This window comes from Perca flavescens, chromosome 3 (genome assembly GCF_004354835.1).
Source record: "Perca flavescens isolate YP-PL-M2 chromosome 3, PFLA_1.0, whole genome shotgun sequence".
In the NCBI taxonomy this organism is placed as follows: domain Eukaryota; kingdom Metazoa; phylum Chordata; class Actinopteri; order Perciformes; family Percidae; genus Perca; species Perca flavescens.
Genome location: NC_041333.1, coordinates 37,899,887 through 37,908,532, shown reverse-complemented (window position 1 = coordinate 37,908,532; position 8,646 = coordinate 37,899,887).

Sequence of the window (8,646 nt, the reverse complement as noted above, 5' to 3'; positions counted from 1 at the left end):
ACAGAAAGAAGACAGTGTGTGGTTTCTGCAGGGCGCTGGTGACAAACTGGAGAGACCATAATGTTTTTGGGGAACTGGTAAAAAGGGAAATATTACGTCTTCGTTCAGTAGCCATCATAGAGTCAGTGAGATGTACGGATAATAAAAGTATGTGGTGCAAAATCAAAACAAAGTCTGCTTTTTATTTATTCAGCTCTCGTGTGCCTAACTGCAGCTAACAGAGCTGTGACGAAAATAAAGTTAGAGTGTATAATATATTATGTAATATATTAATTTGATTGTTTTCTGTAAACTGTCTTTTGTTAAAGGTCCCATGGCATGACAATTTAACTTTATGAGGGTTTTAACATTAACATGCATTCCCCAAGCCAGCCTATGGTCCCCCAGTGGGACTGGCTCTAGTGGTTGTAATTCTGCACCAAGGCTGAATTTCGGGAAAGACACTTCAGATACAGTATTAGGGGACCACTAAGGTCTATATAAAAGAGACTTCAGATACAGTATTAGGGGACCACTAAGGTCTATATAAAAGAGACTTCAGATACAGTATTAGGGGACCACTAAGGTCTATATAAAAGAGACTTCAGATACAGTATTAGGGGACCACTAAGGTCTATATAAAAGAGACTTCAGATACAGTATTAGGGGACCACTAAGGTCTATATAAAAGAGACTTCAGATACAGTATTAGGGGACCACTAAGGTCTATATAAAAGAGACTTCAGATACAGTATTAGGGGACCACTAAGGTCTATATAAAAGACTTCAGATACAGTATTAGGGGACCACTAAGCTCTATATAAAAGAGACTTCCAGATACAGTATTAGGGGACCACTAAGGTCTATATAAAAGAGACTTCGGATAACAGTATTAGGGGACCACTAAGGTCTATATAAAAGAGACTTCAGATACAGTATTAGGGGACCACTAAGGTCTATATAAAAGAGACTTCAGATACAGTATTAGGGGACCACTAAGGTCTATATAAAAGAGACTTCAGATACAGTATTAGGGGACCACTAAGGTCTATATAAAAGAGACTTCAGATACAGTATTAGGGGACCACTAAGGTCTATATAAAAGAGACTTCAGATACAGTAAGGTCTATATAAAAGAGACTTCAGATACAGTATTAGGGGACCACTAAGGTCTATATAAAAGAGACTTCAGATACAGTATTAGGGGACCTCTAAGGTCTATATAAAAGAGACTTCAGATACAGTTTTAGGGGACCTCTAAGGTCTACATAAAAGCATCCAAAGAGCACCATGTCATGGGACCTTTAACTGCATGCACGCAGCGGTGGAAGAAGTATTCAGATCAATTACCTCAGTAGAAGTACATATACTTATATATTCCTGTCTCCTTCTGTCTCTGTTTTTCTTTGTCTCTGCGGTTCTTTGTCTGCTGTCTTTCTGTCTCTTTCCTTTCTCTCCAAACAGTTGTGTTTTTTAATGGTCTGATCAGCTCAGCTGGACTTGTAGGCCGTTCTATTGTTGGCTAGTTTACTTTACCATAAAACATTGACGGTTCAGTAGAAAATGCTAGCTGACACATCAAATTCTGCTGCCCAAATTCAAGAGGGGCTGATAGTATCATCATGCAATGCCAGATGTGCCTGCCAAAGGTGACTGAACTGGCAGCATTTAATAACTCCACATCTAATCTGCGGAAGCATGTTTTGGTAAGGATTTGTGCATTTCAAACAAAGTTTTCATGACTAATAGCAAATTGCCAATTAGCAAAACAACACGTTTCGTGGCATTGCCAATTTTTGTCTAGCACTAGCAACCCATAGGACAACGTATGTAGGACACTGGCTAAATTAATTCACATACATATACCTATCTATTCCTGTCTCTGTTTTTCTTTGTCCATGCGGTCTTTCTGTCTCCTTCTTCTCTTTCCAAACAGTTGTTAAATGGTTGCATCATCATCAGCTGGACTTGTAGGCCGTTCTATTGTTGGCTAGTTTCATTTATAATCAAACATCAGATTTTATAAACTACATGTGTTTTGTGTGCAGGAATCTTAATGTGTAAAGTAACTAGTAACGAAAGCTGTAACAGATGAATGTAGCGGAGTAAAAAGTTCAATATTTCTCTCTGAAATGTAGCGGAGTAGAAGTGGAAAGTGGCATGAAAAGAAAAGACCACAAGTAAATTACAAGTACCTCAAACTTGTACGTAAGCACAGTACTTGAGTATATGTACTTAGTTACATTCCACCACTGCATGCACGTGTTTTTTTTCTATTTGTGTTTTATCATGCAATCATCTACACCGGTGACTCCACACCCTGCCCTCCGGGCTACATATAGGCCATAAGTCACTGTCAAATGTAGTGGTTACATACTGAGTCACACAGCCACAAATCGCACTTTGGTTTGCACAACATTCTGCCTCTTGTATAGATAAGAGAAAGTTATATATACGTTCCTGCAGTCAGATGCAAGTGCCTAAAGAGCTGCAACAGAGTGAACTATGGTGCACTGAAAACTTCACTTTGGCTTTGATGTTTCTGCAGGTATTTGATCTTATCGCATTTGTGACTTGGTTTAAGTTTTGCTCTGCACTCTACGCGATGACTTTGACCGTGGCATTTTTGTCCCGGCTTTGATTTCTTCCACTGACCTGCAAGTAATTCTGCGGCTGTCCTCCTCGCTGGAACTTTTCTCAAGGTACAGTAAGAGCTTAACGTGTCTTTATTTCTTAGGTTTTGCTGGGAACTGCTGCTGCTTTTCAGCTCTGAGCTGCTTCACAGATGCACACAACCCACAGATTTGCAATCACAAAAGGCTTAATATGAAAACAAGTAGGATTGGGGAAGTTAACATATGGGGAGAAGTAAAAAGCATTTACTCAATTTTGCAGTAATTGTACTTTACTTGATTATTTCCATGCTACTTTATACGTCTACTGCAGGGGTCACCAACCTTTTTGAAACTGAGAGCTACTTTATGGGTATTGAGTCATACGAAGGGCTACCAGTTTGATACAAAATAACAAATTGTCAGTTTGCCTTTAGTTTTAGGGATTAATGATACTCGTGAAGACACTGGTCACAATATTTTAAATTATCAACAATGACTTGTTGACACAAACACATTTTTTAGAACAGGCCTGTGGGCTATTTAAATGAGCTGCATTACATCTCAGAGGGAAAATATTGTACTTTTTAGGGCAAACGTCACATACAATATTAAATTAAGCTGTTGACACAACACAGTACTGTGAGCTATTTAAATGAGCTGATACATGGTTAAACCTCATTGGCTCTTACCAGTGTATCTCCGTGTGTACTTTGTCCACATTAATCCCACCAATCAGTCCCAAAACCTCCCAGTTAGAGAGGAAACGCCCTAAAGATATTCTTAGTAAATCTTTACAATCATTCCCTGACTTGACATTTTCAGCGTGTAGTTTCGCTAGCTTTAAGTTTATTATGTATGCCCTTAAGCACAGCAACTCTTCCTGGGGTCCACATTTAAAAACATACATTAAACATTACTCAACACATTTAAGCATAACTTAAACTAGCTGAGCTAGCTTTACGTTTGATGTTGTCTCCCAAAGCGAAGGGATTTTAAGAACGGCGACACAGAGAGCAGAAGGTGAGGGAAACCAACACATTCCTCACTCCCATCTCGTAAAATACAGACGCTTGGTCAGGTGCCTTTTCGTTGTTATTGACGCTAAAAGTCTCCTTTAGCCTCATATAACGCGCTTTAACTAAACGCGCTTGGTCGGGACTATTGGCGTCCCTTTCGAGGCAGTTATGTTAAGGAAAAGGTCGTGGGTGGGCTTACGTTTCCGTGACACCCGGGAATAACGGGACGGATACAAACCCGGGTCTCCTGGGTAAAAGTCCTGTGTTTGACCCATCCACCCCCCTGACCAACCTCCTTATGAGGAATTTTCGTCCTTACATACTATACGTTAAACTAGGGTCACCAGACGTCCCCGGTTTTGGTGACCTGTCCCCAGCTGGAGCTGTCCCCGGAAATGTCCCCGGTTTTCACTGTGACTGACAGACCCGAAATTGGAATGAAAGAAAGAAAACATTGATCAAACATATATGGGTTAAGTGAACGCAATTTCGCGGATGTTTTTATGATTAAAAAAAGGATCTTACTCTTTAACAGAAAGGTCGACCTCCTTAGAAATCTTTTCCATCATGTTGTCAGACACTTATTACTATATATTAATCTGAGTCTGTCAGCGGCAAAACCAGCACTTTTTTTAACATTTAATTTTTTTGAGGCAATATCCGTTTAAAACTCCTTTTAAAAAAAACGTGTACCTAAGTCTTGCACAAGCCTTGACTGTATGACTGTTCTGTAGCTTTAGTACACTGTACTCTGACTACGTTCACATGCACTTAATATTCCAGTTTTTAACCCTTATTCCGAAAAAGACAATTTTCCGACAAAGCTGTTTAAATGGCTGATGAAAGAGAATATTCCACTATTATTGTATTATTATAAAACAGTTTTTTTTCCAAGTGTTCCAGTGGTGGCGGACTCGTTCGACTGTGCGAACACAGCGTTTCTTTCATTCCTTCAGTCACATTCTTAAAAAGGTTGGCCTAGCGATGTGTGCACATATCCAAACACCTGTTGATATCCAAGTCTTTCATAATGTTTAAAAGAGTTTCTTTTCTTTTGAGCATGCATCTCTACCTCAACTGTCGGCTGGTTGGTTTGTGTACAACAACTTCAGCAATGTACAGAGCTGACCGTAAGCCGTAAACAGTGTCCAAAGAATGCCTCTAAAACCCAAAATAATACCAGAATATCCCACATGTTTTAATCAGCAAATGCTTACTCTGAAAAAAATACTTCATATCCAACCGTTTACAAGACCCGTATCAAATTTGGAATATTGTCATATAGAAAACAATAGTGGAAAATTGGTGTGCACAATCTGGACTGTGGTCATAACTTCTCTTATTTTATCTTCTAACTTATATAACTTATTCCCTGTTATATATTGTTCTTATTCATAGCCAGTTCATATTTTATAGTTCATATTTAATAATAATCTATTGCACTGTTCACTTTTGCACTACCACCATTGCACACACTCTACCATAGCACCTTATCATGGTCATTGCATTTCTGTGAGTGATTTTTATTTTATTTTTATTTTTATGTATGTGTGATATATGAGTGTATGTGTGTTTGTTGTGTTATAGTTTGTTCTATATATATATATATATATATATATATATATATATATATATATATATATATATATATATATATATATATATATATATCTCTATCTATCTATCTATCTATGTAAACATACTCAATGACTGTGTGAGGCTGTTGTGTAGCTTTACTGGTGCTTTGAGCTAAATGCTAACACCAGAGGTATAATGTTCACTGTGTTCACCATCCATGTTAGCATGCTAACTTTTGCTAACTAGCTGTAAATACAAAGTGCAGCTGAGGCCGACTAATGTCTTTAGTTCTGCAGGTATTTGGTCATAAACCAAAGTGTTAGACACATTACATTGTCAGGTATTTTATTGTGTTGCCTCGCAGTTGAAGCTTAAGAGGAAGTCACAATACGTAGAGCTTTTATTGTGACGGGGAAAACGGAAGTGTATAAAGTGTTGTATGGTCTGTCCGTAGACTGTGTTAGGGTTGCATTAGTATCGCATCACCAGACCTTCCACCACAGCACTGCGGAGGAGGGTCTGGCTAGTCCACACAACATTCATGGATGGGAGAAAAACATGCAGTGGTTTATTTGCATTTCTTTAAACCAAGACAGACCAGACGGAGCCACGGTGCCTCTGTTAAATAGTCTCAGGAAGGAACTGGTTTTGGTGGAACATGTGTAACAGAAAACTCTGATTGGACAGTCTAGCTAGCTGTCTGGATTTACCCTGCAGAGATCTGAGGAGCAGTTAACCATAGTCCTCACAAATCCACCGGAGGTTAGAACGCCAACACAAAGACAGAGGAAGAGGCCAGACATTGGCGAAAAGACATGCATCCGGCAGAATTTCCTGCGGCACCGGAGCAATCCCAGAAGTGGAACATCGTGGATATAGACTAGGGTTGCATAGAGTGAGACATGCAGTGCCGTCTCTGGTCGGTTCATTGTCTTCCCTTCCTGGTTTTCCCTGCGTTGCTCCTTCCTGGTTGTTTTTCCCCTGTCATGTCTTTTGGTCTATTTTTGTTTGTGCCTGCCTGCCTGCCTTCCTCAGGACACCTTACGTTGTAAGTCTTTTGTTTAAAGGTGCCCTGCCACACGTATTTCATCACTTTGTGGTAATGTCTGAAGTTCTACCATGGACTCTGTAACATTTTTTTGTGGAAAAAAATGCCTTGGTTACCTTGTATCAAGCCATTCTAGCGCGGTATAGAAAGCCTGTAGGAAGACTCAGCTCGATTTCTGCCAGTTCTCATTAATATTCAACAAGCTAAGCTGTTTGAATCTGATTGGCTAACAACTAGCCAAAAAGAGCCTGGCTGTCCTTTAGAGCTCATGAATAGTAATGAGCTCAGGCAACATGATGTCAGACTGACCAGCTTTTGTGATTGGTCTGATTTCTCTGCTTATTTCTTTCCAGTGACTAGAGCTGACAGAGGAGGTAGCAGTTCATTTTCACATTCACCACATAACACAAACACATATGGACCTGACAGATTTAAAAAAAAAATGCAAGTAAAAACGGTTTTGTATGCCAGAGCACCTTTAATAAAATACCTCTACTCTGCATTTTTGGGTCCAAGCCTTGCAGTCTCCTGCTTCCAGTCACGTATTAATTAACTATGTCAACATCCAGGAAATGTATTAGTCTTGGATTGATTTAAAACAACTCAACAAAGTCAAATACGAGTGGTAATATTCTACCCACAAGTTCTGAAGGCATGGACGTAATGATTTACAGTAAAGATTTATTTTGTGTAGGCGTATATTGAATAGTTAAACATACCTCTGTGCTTGCAAAACGTGCTTGCAATACAATGTTTTTGAGCTTTGCTCTGAATTAATCAAGCATTCGTGTCTACTCTTACTTGTATTTTTGGGGTTTTCCATTCTGATTAAAAAGTCGCAAAAATAGATCTGTACCATAACTCTAACTTGTCATGACAAAATCCAAAGTAACAGTGTCATGTCACTCTTATGTAGATACCTTCAAGTAAAGTGTAACCGAAGAACATTTGTTTTTTGCTCTCGACAGATCGAAACCAGCTCGACACAAACTTCCAATGACTGCATTTTAATTACATTTATTTTGTTTAGGTGGCTGTGATGTAGTGCTCACTTACACATTCATATCCGCTGCAGTAGATATGAAATGTGACCTGAAAATCGTCAGTAATATGTTTGTGATTGTGTGACGAATCTGGCGAGAGAGTCAGGCAACAACTGCTGCTGTTAGGTAAACACAATGGCCCTCATTTATCAACCTAACGTAGAAACCAGCGCACATATGAGCGCAGAAATCATCTTACGACAGGCTTCACGTGTGATTTTTGAAACGTTCGGATCACACCAATCAGAGCGTAAGAATGGTCGTACATTGATAAATGCAGCGGCTGGAAACGATCATAATTTAAATAGCACGCCCTAATATATTCTCCATTTTGAGGCCTCGCCCCTACAATTTACGACATGGCGAGACGTAATCCGGCTGAGAAGCGGCACTTTTCAGAGGTGGAGATTGAAACCCTGATATCTCAGATTCATTTGCACTAACGTGTGTACTATTTGGCAGCCTGAAAACTGTTATTAAAGGCTGGAGAAAGAATGGGGACTGGAAAGAGATCACTGATGAGGTCAACAGTGTTGCCGTAGTAAATCGGACTCCAGCTGAAGTTGTTTAGCCTATTTAATTTATACATCCTTGACGCATTTTCTATAGTCCTAATAGTAATATACAGGCTTATTGCAATAAGATAGATTGTTTTTTTTTGGCTGCCTCCAGCTTCTTTAGAAACTTAATGTGTCTTGTGGCAAACAGCTACATGCCGAGAATCAAAAACACTACACACCTTTCACCTGCATTGGAAGCCTGTGTTTTAATTTTAGTCATACCAATAAACCCTCGGTTACAACATGTTGACCTGATGTAATGGCCAGAGGATTACGGTTATTACAGTTCATCCACAGGGGAAACAGGAATGATGAACATGTAATCCCAATACATTGAACTAGCTTGGCTAATAACTGAATTTGATACATTGGCACCATTTAGCAACGTAGCAGTTACCTTCGTTCAAACATTTCCTCATTATTTTGTTTCATAAGATATGTCTTTTCTCCTCAGCCATGCGGTAACACTCTAGGAAATATGAGTCATCGTGCTGTTTGCTCTGTTTTTTTTAAATCTGATCTTGATGACCCATCATAAATCCTCCTCTTTTCTTCTTCCTCCTACTCTTCAAGTGAAATTCAGATTATTTACTGTTGGTCAGAGCGGATAATTCTTCAGAAAAACATCATATATGTCGTATTAAGGAGCAACACTTCCCAACAAAAACAGTCCTGGAACTTAAAGAGAAGTGTTTAACTGGAGTCTGTTTCGAACAAACATTTTGCTTGGTAAAGGCATTACTTGTAATGTAGGTGAATCAAAGAACTGGAATGAATTTCAAAATACAACTTCTGCATCTACTGTTA